A 15,260-nucleotide genomic window follows, 5' to 3' on the forward strand; every position below is an offset into this window, starting at 1 on the left:
GGTTGGATTTTTCAGGCCCTGAGTCAGGTCGGGTTGGGCCTGGGCCCTACTAAGGGGCCTCATGGTTGGGCTAGGGTTCTATAAAGCCCGGCCCAACCCGACCCTATTGCAGCCCTAGTTGCCATCTACCATATAGATGGAGCGCGCAACCTTCGTAGATCGACCTCCAACTCCCACTCCTTTGACAAGGTTTGGAAAGCCATCTACTTTGATGTTAGCTCTAAGATCTTGTTGTTACCTCATGGTGGTGTGTCAGATATCCCAAGGAATAGGCTTATTGTTTTTTTCTTGTGGTTTGCCTTTGTACTTGCTGTATCCCCTTGCCCATCCCTCTTGAGGGCTGGGTTTTCTTTGTATTTCTTGTATCTCTTGTATTTTCTCTCCCCTTTTGGGTCTTTTGGTTATGAACTCTTTATTCACCCCAAAAAAATATCCAGCATCACATAAAAAATCTCATTATCAAGAGCAGCGCTAATAATAATCTCCAATAATAGTAACAACAAACTTCACTCCATGAAGATCCCCATCCCTCCCAATTGTGTCCTATACTGGAATGGTTTTAGGATTCCGACCACCTTTTCTTCTCGTCTCTTTTCACCCTCCATTTGGAACCGCGCCCTTGCCAGTTGCTGGCCTCGCCCCAGAAGACCTCTTCCCTTCTCGAGGGAGTGGTTTTGGATCGACACGACCTTCTCTGGGAGCTCTCCTTGCGGCACTGCTGGGAAGCTTATCGTTGGTGCTACTATCTCTCACCTCTGGATGGAGAGAAATCTTCGAAGATGGACTTCCAACTCTAGATCTCTTGATATGATTTGGAAAGCCATCACTTTTGATGTTCGCTCCAAGTTACACTTGCTCTCCCTTGTACAGTGATAGATTCCCCAAGGAATAGGCGTATTGTTGTTTCCTGGGGTTTTATATGTCTTCTTTTCTCAGCTCCCGTGTCACACCCCGCTCCGAAAAACTCGGGAAATGTGACTAGGATGCCTATACCAGCATCCTACTTAGCCTGCCAGGACCTCAGACGCAGTACCTTAACCACACAACCATAATCTTTCCATAATAAAATCAGAGCAGCGGAAGTCTAATGATACTTTATAATTTATTAAGTTTATTCCAGTTGTCATCCAACATAACATATGTGCATAAATGTACCCAAAATGGTATATATTATATAAAATGTGAACATGTATAAAAAAGTGAGCTAATGGTACACCATCAATCAAATTGCTCCATAAGCACAACTGTCACAACCACAACCAACATCATGCTCCTCGGGCTCTGGTGTCCACCAGTCACCACTAAACTCGGTCATGGTAGGATAGATGTTTGTACTCACGGACTCGTCGATACCTGCATCAACATCTAAAAGAGGCACACACCTGGTGTGAGCTTCACTAAGCTCAATGAGGGGAGGGAACATGCAAGTAAGTACAAATAGTCTATGATGCGGTGCATAAATCCATTTGTTTATTAACCTAAACAGCAAAACTAGGTCTCTAGTCAACGGTGCTACTGCAACATATTAGGATGTATCCCTGGTCCCCGAATGTGCCATGGGTCACCCAGTAGGGGTGTCAATGGGTCGGGTTGGGCCGGGCCTGCTTAAACCCTGACCCGGACCCTAGAGGTCTTAACCTAAACCCTGACCCTGACCCAACCCTGGCAGGGCCAAGAAACCCTCAACCCTGACCTGACCCTGCCAGGGTTTTCCTTGACCCGGCCAGGCCCGGCCCGACCCGACCCTGATAGGGTCAGGTTGGCCCTAAAGATTGACCCTGTCTTGATCCTGTTTTGACCCTAATTGATATATATCAAAGAATATATCTAAGAAAAACCTGAAAAATTCTTTAAAGAAGAAGAATAAGAGGGGAAGGAGAGAGAGAGAGAGAGAGGGACTTGTAAATTTAAATAAAAATAATTCACAAACATCTATACAAATCCATAAATAAAAATATTGCCATAAACATCCATAAATAAAAATACCGTCACAAACATCCATAAATAGAATACTTCCACAAACATCATAAAAATATTACCACAATCATCTATAGTAATCTACCACAAATATCCATATAAATACTGCCACAAACATCCATAAAAATACTACTGCCACAATCATCCATGAATAAAAATATTGCCACAATCAACCATCAATCACAGCAACATCCATCTCTATGATATGCTTGAATCTGGGATTCCTGAAAAAAAAAAATAATGCCCAAAATGAGGGGAAAACTCTATTAATACAAGCAGATGTCAAAGAAAATATTAGCTAATAAGAACTATTGTTTGGGTACATGTCCTTACCAGTTCAGTACATGTCACAAAATAAAACTTTGAAAATTCAATGACTATGGAAAGGGTAGTGAATCAAAGTAAAGAAATGGTGATGAAAATATATAAGGAAACATGAGCATACAAGCTGGTAGGTAGGGTATTTGATTGATTTTGAGTCCAAAAATTAGAGGGGTGGGCTAATCCATAAGGTGTACATCTAATACAATACAATAATGTCTTCATGCCTAAAAGATGATGAATAATTCCGATAAGCTTATTAGAACAAGACTGTGAAAACGATATTTCCCCAAATTTGGCCATGAGGAGTTTACATGCTTACTAAAATATATCTTATATACTTTCTCAGAAGCATCTAGTTTGGCGAGGAAGAATAATGGCTTTCTTCAAACTCAAAAGCAAGCAAAACGTACACGCACCCAAAGTAAAACATAAATGGATTTTATCAAAAAAAAGAAAAAAAAAAAACAGAAATGGTACACTAGAAGTCAGAACAGTAAGCCTTGGAGCATGACAAATGGCAAGTCAAGTGGATCACCACTCAGGTGTAATGTACACAGTTAAATAGTGTACAGATTAGATTGGTTGTCTCCTCTAATATTCTGTGTTTTACTGTTTACCTAGCCTGGTTTTCTCGGTGACTCATTGAGATTTTGAAACTTTTCCTTTATTTTTGACCAATTTATTTGGTGACTCGTCTCCTCTAATATTCTGTGTTTTCCTTCTATTCGTTCCTGAGGTCATACTGTGGGCCAATATAATCATCTAATCTCGATGAATCCTAATTAAAAGATCGATGACTTCCAGATATTCTAATTAATGAATTAAATGGAAGAAGAAAAAAAAAATCGAATATTATGTGTTCAAGGCTGGATTTAGCAGTTTCTGAGTTTGTGACAGAGCAAACGACTTGGGCGGATAAGTGCTGCAGAAATAGATTTCTAAACCCTAAACCCGTCGAGATGCATCAGGAGAACAGCTAGTTGCGAAATCATACGCGGATCATTAGAGGAGGAACCAAAGCATAATATTCTCTCTCCTTTGACGAACGGAAGAATCTGTGAGAGAACAGAATTTCTATAGTAAAGAACAACCCAAACGAAACGGATCGAACAGAAGGATGAACTGAGATAGAGAAGGGGAGGGAACGAACGTACCTCTGTGAGTGAAGTTGAAACCCTACTAAAGCAATAGAGGAGTAACAGAGGAAGAGAGAAAGAGAAAGAGAAACAGGACTGAAGGTAGAAAGGAAGAGCCTGGTTCCACTCTTAAAGGGGAAGGAGTGGAGGAAAGCCACCTTAACAGTAGTAGTAACGAAGCATCGGGAAACAACCAAGTGGGGGCTGTATCAGCCGTCGGATTAGTTGAATCGAAACTTCGCCTCTGCTTCCTGCTTTCCTTCAACCTTCCTTCTTTGTCCTCTTTTACAACCCCACACCCCCTAAGCCTTTTTAGAGATATACCAAAAGTTCAGAAAATTATAGATTTCAAATCGATCACCCAAATCAGAAAATAACAGAAAGTAAGTCTAACCTCCGTTAAGGTTATCAAACAGCCGAGGTTCGAAGCTTGAAGAAGTATGAGTTTCGGATTAGGCGATTCGGTTTCTGCAAGTTTTATGATTTTCTCAGCCTACATAAAACAAAACAAAACAAAATACAGACGCTTGTGAGAATCGAAAATTTTCTGAGTGATCCAAAGTCCAACTACTGAGTGAGTACTGGCTGTACTACCTTGATGCGAATCTGGGAAGGAGGAACCGAGGAAGAAGAAGGCTAGTCGAGTGGCGGCTTTCTCAGTTTCTCGTGGATGAAGAATGAAGGGTGAAAACGAAAAGGGAATATGGGATTAGGGTTATCATCTCTTATGGCATTTTGGTATTTTCAGATATATAAATGCTTATAACTAATTCAGGGTCGGGTCTGGGCCGGGCTAAGCCCGGGGTCTTAACCCAGACCCGACCCTGCCAGGGTCAGCAAAAAACTCAACCCTAACCCACCCTTCGGGCTGGGAGATCAGGGTCGGGTCCGGGCCGGGCTCAGGGCGGGTTCGGGCCAGCCGGGCATTATTGACACCCCTATCACCCAGCGATACATACCCTAGCTGTGAAAGGGAGCTTGCCGGTCCCCGAATGCGCCGTGGGTCTCCCAGCAAACCCCGATAACCCGTAGGTCCCGGAATTCCCATCGGTAACCCAACTCGGTTTGCTCTGGCTATAATCACATTGTACCGTGAAAGTAGTAATCCGGAATAATGCATCAGACCTACCACAAAGGCTATCCAACACGTAACCCCTTGTTGGCTAGGGGTTGTAGCACTTGGTCAATGATCCTAACCTCACACCATCTGTATGGCAAAGCATCACATGTGTGTGTGTGTATATATATATGTGTGTGTGTGTGTGTATGTATGTATGTATACTTTGAGGCCGGCGATCACAGTACCAGAACACCATCGGCCACACCGTCCTGTCGTTTCCTCAAACATAGACATACACATACATTAGAATATGGCGAATACGATACCGGAATCCATCATTGGCCACACCGCAACCCATTTCCAAGCTTTATTCTAATGCATTAATGAAATGCAAAAACATAGTGTGGAAGTAACGGTACCGGAATCCACCATCGGCCCTATCGTATTCCACATTCAATTCACAATTTGTGTCACATAGTTTGAAAGCATAGATAGTTATGAACAGTTTTTTTTTTCTCTGGCTGATTTACATGGAGCTGGATCAAAATCTTGGTGTAATGCTTTGGCCTTTAAGGGGCTCTTGATGGATGGATCTCGGTGGTTGCTTGGCTCTGGCAATGTCTCATTCTGGCTTGATAACTGGACAGGGGCTGGCCCTCTTATGGATTATGTTGACAATGGCCTTCAGATAGATACAGAGTTGAGAATGAAAGATGCGTTGGAGGCAGACGGCGCATGGAGGCAGGACATTTTAGATCTCATCGATTCAGCTGCAATTAGAGATCACATCTCGTATGGAGGGTTCGCTCTTTCTGATAGAAAGGATGTTCTGGTGTGGTCCTCCGCTAGTGATGGTTCCTTTTCAACCAAGTTGGCCTGGAACGAGGTTCGGAGCGTTGCACCGGTGATCCCCTATGCGAAGTGGGTATGGAATCAAGCTGTTCCGTTGAAAGTGGCTTTCTTCTCTTGGAAGCTCCTCAATGGTAAGATCCCCACGGACGAGACTTTGATGTCGATCGGCATACCCCTGGCGGCTAAATGTACTTGTTGTGGGAGTCCACAGAAAGAGACGACTGACCACTGTCTGGTGTATGGGGGCACGGCTTCTAAGGTGTGGGGTTACTTCACTTGTCTGTTTGACATTCCTTCTGTTGCACAGGATGTCAGAAGTTGAATCTCTCTTTGGCAGAATTCGGCTAGCTGTAGCAACCTCAACGCTTATATCACAGGAGTCCTGCCTTCATTGATTGTTTAGGAGTTATGGAAGGAGAGGAACAATAGAAGGCATGGGGAAAGTAGGTGCACCGTTGGCTCAATAGTTGAAAGAATAAAAGCCTGGGTGAAAGAAATCAAGCCACCCTCAAGGGTGGGTCGGATAGGGTCCTTGAGGGATAGGCTAATACTGCTGTGTTTTAGCCTTGTGCCTCCATCACCCAAGCTGAAACACCCTCTTCCAGTTTATTGGTGCCCGCCGTTTGCCTCTGTAAAGCTTAATGTGGACGGTGCTAGCAGGGGTAATCCAGGCTATGGAGGAGGTGGAGGGGTCATTAGGGACCCGGATGGTATGGTCTTGGCAGCCTTCTCTGATTTTTATGGTGTCTGCACTAACTCGGTTGCCGAACTTCGGGCCTTGAGGGATGGTTTGATCTTGTGCCAGGATCTGGTGCTCCTTGATGTGGTGGTTAACTCGGATTCAGCTTTTACTGTTAGAATGGTTAGCCAGAAGAGGTGTAACCTCTAGAAAGGTTGGTATTGGTTCCGGGTAATCTTGGCTTTGGTTCTTCTACCCAGGCTTGTGTTTCCTTTGCGTTTCAGGAAAGTAACAGGGCGGCTGATTGGTTAGCCAATCATGCTTGTGATTCCAGGGGTTCAACTACATTCTAACAGGGCTGCATGCCTCTGGGTGCTTTTCAGGTTTTTCTTTGGGAGGACAAGACGGGCCTGCCTATTCTCAGAAATTAATCTTTGTGGCTGTCTTCTTTGTTCGGGTTTGGTATATCTCTTGAGAGTCCATGAGTGTTTTGCTCCTTAGGATGGGGTAAGGTGGCATGTCCTTCCCGTGTATGCTCTTATTCTTTATTTGGATTTAAATAGAACTCTAGGGGCTGGCCCAGGTCCCAGGTAAGTTCAGGTTAAAAAAACAGTTTTTTTTTGGGGTAAAGGATAGTTATAAACAGTTCAAAAGACATAATTAAACATGTTATGCATGCTTCATTCAACAATTGATATAATTATAAATACTCCCAAAAAAAATCAGACCATCCCACTCACTTTGTCTGTAGACTTGGTGATTTCTATCCCAATTCGTATAATCCCAAAAGCACCCCGATAATATCTGACCTATAATAAGGTGTAACATGGTGTTAAGACGCTGCTGGAGAATCCCCAAAGGAATCCCCCAAAACTCCCTTAAACAGAGTTTGGGATCAACATAGTATGGTGTCTGGATGATGGTGGTCATTCAGACATGTCTACAAAGAGCAAGCTCTCAAACTTTGGTCACCGGATGATGGTGATCATCCGGACATGATCATCCGGTCATGTCTACAGAGAGTTCAACTCTCAACCATTGACCACTAGATGATGACTTCCGGATGATGGGTGATCATCCGGTCATGTCTCAAGAACTGATCTTCAGTTCTATTCTGCCCAGTGTTCAACCAAGCTCATTTTGGCTTAGATGGGATTCGAGAGGATTGTAACACCTCTCAATTGAGCCAACCTAACTTAATTTCTATCGGTAGAATTAAGAGATAGGGCCAACTCTATGACCGAAACCCTAAAACCTAGGGTTAGAGATTTTACCATCTTAGATCAGTCTGAACTTATCTAAAACAGTAGGAATAGGTTCTAATGGGTGCAGTACCCAATAAGAAACCATTATCCAACCTTTGCACAGATCAAAACTAGAATCCCATAGGAATCCAGCCATGACCTAGGTCAAAAGAATCAATAAAAGGGAGGAAAAAAGGGTAGAGGACAGCAACCTACCCAGGGCTGAGCTTGGACAGCAAGACTGTGCAGGTCCTAGCTCCTCTTCCATCCTTTCTTCTTCTCCTTTCTTTCCTTCTCTCCTCTCCTTTTTCTGACCTTTGAATTGTAAGTTATGAGCTCTTAAGCTCTAACTTCTATATATAGGCAAGGCCAACTAGGTCTTGTTTGCCTGACCATTGAGTTTAACTGAAACCCATCAAAATCCCAGTTAGGTTATCTGGACCCACCAACTTAACCCCATATTAGGTATGTAGGTGTAGTTGAATATATTAAGATGGGGGAACATGTGAAGGAAGATCAAATCTTAAGCATGGGTCCCACAACAGTAAATCCCCCTTTTGGGGTTCTGGACAATGTCCAGATGATGGAGGTCATGACATGCCCTGTTTGTTGTATTTTGACTGGTTTTCTCCCCAGTTCTTCTACCATTCTTGAAAGGGTTTATACACAGTAATAAGACACACTGCTACCATGCATTATAAGGTTAAAGTAGCATTGGTTAAGTACTTAAGTTGCCTATGATCACACATCCGGAAGTGGCTTAAGATATCTTTCTACTCCCTTTACACCATGAGCATAAGCATGGAGGGTAGTCAACCCATCTTCCATAATCCAAATATCTACCAGGTTTCTTGACAATGAATCTAGGTGGATACTCAACATTCACAGCCCACAAGCCAACAGTACTGACAGTTGCTGGAGTGGTACCTACGCATCAAGTTAAAATTAGACCTAGTTTGGGCACGGGTGTAACATTTCCCCCACCTTAAAAGAAATTTCGTCTTGGAAATTCAGCTTACCTGATAGATCGAACAAATGAGGATACTTTGATCGCATCTTGTCTTCTCGCTTCCAAGACGCCTCTTGGGTAGAGTGATTCCTCCACTGCACTTTGACAAAAGAAACAGTGCAGTTGCGGAGGTCATGGTCCTTACGATCAAGGATCTCCTTAGGTAGTTCCTCATACATCATATCTACAGTAAGATCAGGTGGCTCTTGAGTTAGGATATGTGTCTAGTTAGGATTGTATTTCCACAACATTGATGTGTGGAACACATCATGAACACCTGCCAAAGCTGGGGGCAATGCCAATCTATATGCTATAGGTAGGGGTGTAAATGAATAGCCGAAATCCGTTTCCGTATCCGTTTAGCACTATCCGAATCCGTCCGAAAGCTAAACGGATGCGGATACGGATAGGCTAGAGCTATCCGAAAATTCTATATTTACATGTAAACGGATAAAATATCCGATCCGTATCCGTGTCCGTATCCGTTTAGCACTATCCGAATCCGTCCGATAGCTAATCGGATGCGGATGCGGATATAGCACTATTCGAGCCGAATCCGATCCGTTTACAGCCCTAGCTATAGGTATGATCTTGGTCAGAATTTCATACGGGCCAATGAATCTGGGGCTCAACTTACCCTTCTTGCTGAACTGCATAACGCCCTTAGTTGGAGACACCTGAAGAAACACTTTCTCTCCTGCAACAAATTCTAGATCTGTCCGTCGCAAGTCTGCGTAGCTCTTCTGCCTGGACTGTGCTGTCTTGATCTGTTCCTTGATCATATCCACCTTCTCAAATGTGCACTGTATCAATTCCAGATCCAAAATACATCGTTCGCCAACCTCGTCCCAATATAAAGGTGTACAAGATCTTCTACCGTGCTGTGCCTCAAAAGGCGCCATGCCGATGGTAGCGTGGTAATTTTTGTTATAGGCAAACTCGATGAGTGAAAGGTGTTAATCCCAACAACCTCGCAAATCAAAAACACAAGCCCTGAGCATGTCCTCTAGGGTCTGAATTGTCCTCTCTAACTGCCCATCGGTCTGGAGGTGAAGAGCCGTACTAAAATTCAGCAGTGTACCCATGACCTTCTGAAAACTTTGCTAGAATTTAGATGTAAATCTGGGATCTCGATCAGATATAATACTGGTTGGAACACCATGGAGGCGAACTATATTATCCACATACAACTTTGCTAGCTTGTCCATAGGAAAAGTCACTCAGATAGGGATGAAATGAGCTGTTTTCGTCAAACGGTCCACAATCACCCAAATAACATCTATACCTTTAATTGTGCGAGGTAATCCAATGACAAAATCCATGGTGACATTGTCCTACTTCCATTCTGGAACTGGTATAGACTGTGACAAGTCGTGCGGTTGCTGCTTCTCAGGTTTGACTGGTTGACTGGTTGACAGGTGAAACACTTTGACACATATGCGGCCACATCACTTTTCATTCCTATCCCCCAATAAGATTTCTTCAAATCCTTGTACATCTTGGTACTGCCAGGATGTATTGAATATGGTGAACTCTGTGCTTCACCTAAGATAGTATTTCTTAAGTCATTAATATCCGGCACACTCCATCTGTCCCTAAACTTGAGAAACCCTTCCTTGCTCAAAGTGAAGTCCAGGTCCTTCTGTTTGCCTTTTCGAACATCATTTAACAACTTCAACAAGTTCTCGTAAGCAGATTGGGCTTCAGTAATCCTCTCCACAAGTGAAGGTTGTATCACCAATACTGGCAATGATATGGTGGCACCTTCTACCTTCTATCAACAGCTCCAAGTCTAACCTCCTGGCTTCTTCAATAAGTTACTTGGTGCCTGCTAATGATGTAAAAGATAAGGTCTGAGATTTCTTGCTAAGTGCATCGGCTACAACATTGGCCTTCCCTGGATGGCATTGAAGAGCGCAATCATAATCCTTCATCAACTCTAACAACCGCCATTGTCTCATATTGAGCTCTTTTTTGGGTGAATAAGTACTTGAGGCTCTTATGATCTGTGAATATCTCGCTCTTCTCACCATAAAGATTATGCCGCCAGGTCTTCAAAGTAAAGACCACAGCCGCTAACTCCAAATCATGAGTTGGATAGTTCTTCTCATAGTCCTTCAGCTGTCTTGAAGCATAAGCAACTACCTTGCCGTGCTGCATAAGTACACAGCCCAAACCCAGTTTGGATGCATCACTGTATACTACCATTCCACCTGGGCCAATCGGAATAATAAGCACTGGGCTGTGACAAGTCTGCGCTTAAACTCATGAAAACTCTTTCCACAGACAGCAGACCACACAAACTTAACACCTTTCTATGTTAGTTGGGTCATCAGAGCGGAAATCCGTGAAAAGTCTTTAATAAACCTCCGGTAGTACCCGGCCAATCCCAGGAAACTACAGATCTCTCCAACATTCCTTGGCGATTCCCATTCGATTACAACCTTAACCTTTACTAGGTCAACTTCAATACCCTTTTCGGAGACTATGTCCCAAAAATGCCACCTGAAGAAGCCAGAATTCACACTTGCTGAATTTTACATAAAATTTCTTCTCCCTCAGACGCTGCAATACTATATGGAGGTGTTCGACATGCTCTTCCGTACTCTTGGAGTATATCAAAATGTCGTCAATAAACACAATCACAAATTTGTCTTAACACATCCTGAAATACCCTGTGCATTAACTCCATAAACACCGCCGGCGCGTTGGTTAACCCAAAAGACAAGACTAAGAACTCGTAATGTCCGTACCGAGACCTAACGGCTGTCTTGCTTATGTCACTCTCCCATAGATCAAGAACTCGCCGAGATCTCAGTGATCTCGGTGGGAAACCTTGGAATACAGATAATTATGCAATCCTTGGTATATAGACACTTATTTATGCCAAAAACCAGGACAGACACTTATTTATGCCTAATATCATAGTAAGTAAATGAAAATTCTACTTACGATATTATTCATAAATAAGCAAATACCCCCTATTTGAATCCAATAAAAATAGTTAAGAAATCAAATTCCAAAAGGACAAGAAGAAAGATTGGATTTTTCGGCAGTAGGTGCAATTTTCAACTTTATAATGTTGGGGTTTTTCTCAAAGCAAAAAATTCTATAAATCTTAATATGGTAAAACATTGCCAAAAACCAAAAGTGCAGTAAAATATTCATTTGTTTTGATGTCCAAAAAAATATTTTTATTCAAAGCGATTTTGACAGCATTCGCGCACACCAAATTAAGTTGATCGGTACATAACTCCTTCAATATAAATCAGATTTAAGCAATCTTGGATTTGTTGGAGCTTTGATATATATTGAAGGAGTTGTGTACTAGTCAAACTTAATTTGGTGTGCTCGAATGTTGTCAAAATCGCTTTGAATGAAAATATTTTTTTGGACATCAAAACAAATGAATATTTGACCGCACTTATAGTTTTTAGCAATGCTTTACCATATTAAGATTTATGGATTGAGAAAAACCCCAACATTATAAAGTTGAAAATTGCACCTATAGCTGAAAATCCAGTTTTTTTTGGGTTGAAGAAAATCCAGTCTTTGTTCTTGAATTGGGGAGTTGACTTTTTATCCTTTTTTTTTTTTTTTTGGGTAAAAGACTTTATCTTTTTGGAATTTGATTTCTTAACTATTTTTATTGGATTCAAATAGGGGGTATTTGCTTATTTATGAATAATATCTTAAGTAAATGAAATAACATTTACTTAAAAGATATTAGGCATAAATAAGTGTCTGTCCTAGTATCTGACATAAGTGTCTGTCTTGGTTTCCTACTAAGTCAAACTCCTGTTTGAACTTCGATTTTTCAAATTCTGATAGTGTTATTGTGTTTAAATGGCCCAAAATAGGCTGTATACCAACTTTCATGACCAAACTAGGTAAAAAACCCATCAAAACCTTCAATTGAGTTAAAAAAAAATAAAATGCACCAACTCGCCGAGATCTTGAGATGTCGGTCCAACTTGGTTTTTTGGCTGGGCAAAACCAGTACCGAAACCGAGTTCTCAAACTATGCACTCTCCTTGATCTTAATTTGATGATAGCCAGATCTGAGATCAATCTTGGATAAGACCCTTGCACCTTTAAGCTGATCGAACAAATCATCAATCCTCGGCAATGGATACCGATTCTTGATGGTCAGTTTGTAGATCTCTCTATAGTCATTGCACATCCGCATACTTCCGTCCTTCTTGACAAACAGTATTGGTGCTCCCCATGGAGACACACTGGATCTAATAAATCCCTTCTTTAGAAGGTCTTGTAGCTGTACTTGCAACTCCTTCAATTCCGTAGGCGCCATCCGAACATCCGGTATGTTTCCTTACACTGGTGCCGGCCCCGGTAGTAAGTCAATAGCAAACTCTGTTTCACGGACCGGTGGCACCTCTGTCAAGTCATCCAGGAATACATCCGGATAGTCCTTCACGATGTCCAAGTTCGTCAATGGTTTAACCTTGGCTTCGGTGTCCATCACAGAGGCTAAAAACCCTTGACACCCTTGATCCAACAGCTTCTTCATCTGAAGAGTTGAAATAATCTTTTTTGGCTTTTTCACCTTGGTCCCTACGTAGATGAACTCATCGCCATCTCGTGGTTTGAACAAAACTCTCTCGTCTGCACATAGTATGCTGGCTCTTTAAGCAGACATCCAATCCATTCCCAGGATAACATCAAGTCAGTCATGTCAAGTTGAATCAAATGTGCTATGTCCTGACCGTTAATCTCCATTGGGCATGGTTCATATACCACATCTAGCCCCACAACACTCCCTGTAGGACTGTAGGAGTACTAACTGCTAGACTGTGTTTTAGCTTTTTTGGAGGGATACCCATTCGACGAGCAAATGTGGGTGAGACAAAAGAATGCGATGCACCGGAGTCAAATAATAAATGTGCAGGTAATAATGAAATAGGTAGGGTACTTGTCACCACTCCGGGATTGGCTTACACATCCGCCTTAGTAATAGAATACACACGTCCTTGGGGCTTGTTGCCATGTATTGACTGCATAGGAAGAGTGGCAGACTGAGACTGCTGTAACCTAGAGGGCAGCATGAAAGGTGTATCAGTCTTGCACTGAGGGCACGTCCTGGACATATGCCCCATCTGGTTAACAGGTGTAACAGCGGGTGTTAGGTCCAACTGGCGGAGTTGCTGCTGTACACTGGGAAGACTGGGCAGGCTGGCTTGTCTCCGGCCTTCGAAATTTTACCGTTGTCGGGTTGAGATAATGTCCCCTGGGAACCTTGCTAGGTCCTCTGAAGTCCTGAGAGAGCATCGGTCTCTTGCCCATACCTTACTGGGCAGCAAAATTATCCCACTGCCGGTCGTCCACCGACTTGGCCACTTGAACAACCTCAGCAGGAAACCCATATCGATTTGGGGTCTTTGAGGTTTGAAGCTAAGCCAATATTCTATGGGGGAGGCGATAACCAAGATGACGGAAGAGAAAAAGAGAAGATCCAGTGGAACTTCTTCAACCTCCAGTCGACTATAGCATCGACATAATCTTCAGCAAAATCGGTAGCAGCAAAATCACGGCAGAAAATCGAAAAACCATAGGAGCGGCAGATTGGAGGGGAATTGAGTCAAATAAATCATCAAATCGAGTCGAATAAATTACCTAATCGAGTAGATCCCTCAAGCAAATAATCCTATGATAATTTTTCCTTCTTTGATCAGCAGTAACGATAGCAGCAGCAATAGCAGTAACGATGACATTCAGCAAATCAGAAACTAGTTCAAAACCCCAGTTCAGCAAATCAGCCGTAGCAACATCTGACATGTATGATAGCAAACCAGCAGACATGTACAGTAGCAAACCGGCAGTAGCAAATTGCAAAGCAGAACCATAAATTTAGCAGGTATGATCTTCATACAAATCAATCTTCATCGAAACCCTAGTTCTTCTTCTTTTATCAATTAGGGTTTCACACTAGTTCAAAACCCTAGTTCAGCAAATCAGCAACTAGTTCAAAACCCTAGTTCAGCAAATCAGCAGTAGCAACATCAGACATGTATGAAAGCAAATCAGCAGACATGTACAGTAGCAAACCAGCAGTAGCAAATTGCAAAGCAGAACCAGAAATTTAGCAGGTATGATCTTCATACAAATCAATCTTCATCGAAACCCTAGTTCTTCTTCTTCTATCAATTAGGGTTTCACAAGGAGAGAAATTGACAGCATAGGTGGTTGTACACCACAAACCAGAGACCTAGAACAACTCTCAAAACGGCTATCAAAGAGAAAGCAAGTACTGGTTACAGCTCTGATACCATGTGACAATACCAGGATCTATGATCAGTACCTGCAAAATAGAAGAAAGGGGAGAGAAGGGAGAGCTATACCCACGGTTGGTTCAACTTACGTATCGTGGTCTGCCAATGAACTATTTATAATAAGCAAATCAGAATCAGACTCTGAGTAGGTTACAAGACTCAGAGACACCCAACTTTTTTTTTTTTTTTTTGGTGAATAAAAGTCCATTACCAAAGCCCCGAAGGGAGGGAAGGAAAAAAAAAGGGGGTGGGGGATACACTGGGAGAAAGAGAGGAGGGGCGGAGAAACTATACAAACCACAAGCAATAGGCCTAGAGGACCTGGCTAGGAGAATAAAAGAGGGAAGAATCTAAACCCCAGGTAACAACAATGTGCCTGTTCCTTGGGGAGTCTATAAGAGAGTCGTGGGGAAGCATATGAAGTCTAGAGCTGACATCGAAGAAGATGGCTTTCCAAATCAGGTCAATGGACCGGGAGTTGGAAGTCAATCTCCGAAGATTCCGCTCCATCCAGATATAAGAGATAACAATCCCGAACACAAGCTTGCCAACAACATCACAGATAGAGTTACCGGAAAAGGATCTATTAAGCCAAAGCCACTCCCGGGCGAAGGATAGGGGGCATCTATTCCAGGGCCAAATTGATTGCAAAGCTTTTTTCCAGATAGAGGAAGCTAGGGGGTAAGAAA

The 15,260-nt window shown here is 42.6% G+C and overlaps 1 protein-coding gene and 1 long non-coding RNA gene across 2 annotated transcripts in view; one reads left to right on the forward strand and one right to left on the reverse strand.

The window, feature by feature from the left end:
- The window catches only part of LOC122670902 (DEAD-box ATP-dependent RNA helicase 3, chloroplastic), a 114,248-nt gene that overhangs the window by 32,926 nt on the left and 66,062 nt on the right, over nucleotides 1-15,260 (forward strand). The gene's annotated exons all lie outside the window — the stretch shown is intronic.
- On the reverse strand, nucleotides 3,849-13,660 carry LOC122670905. Its single transcript, XR_006334277.1, has 3 exons — nucleotides 13,649-13,660; nucleotides 10,053-10,055; nucleotides 3,849-3,930 (listed from the first exon to the last, which is right to left on the reverse strand). It is a non-coding gene; the product is annotated as an uncharacterized LOC122670905 (long non-coding RNA).

The sequence above is a fragment of the Telopea speciosissima genome, chromosome 8 (genome assembly GCF_018873765.1).
Source record: "Telopea speciosissima isolate NSW1024214 ecotype Mountain lineage chromosome 8, Tspe_v1, whole genome shotgun sequence".
In the NCBI taxonomy this organism is placed as follows: Eukaryota; Viridiplantae; Streptophyta; class Magnoliopsida; order Proteales; family Proteaceae; genus Telopea; species Telopea speciosissima.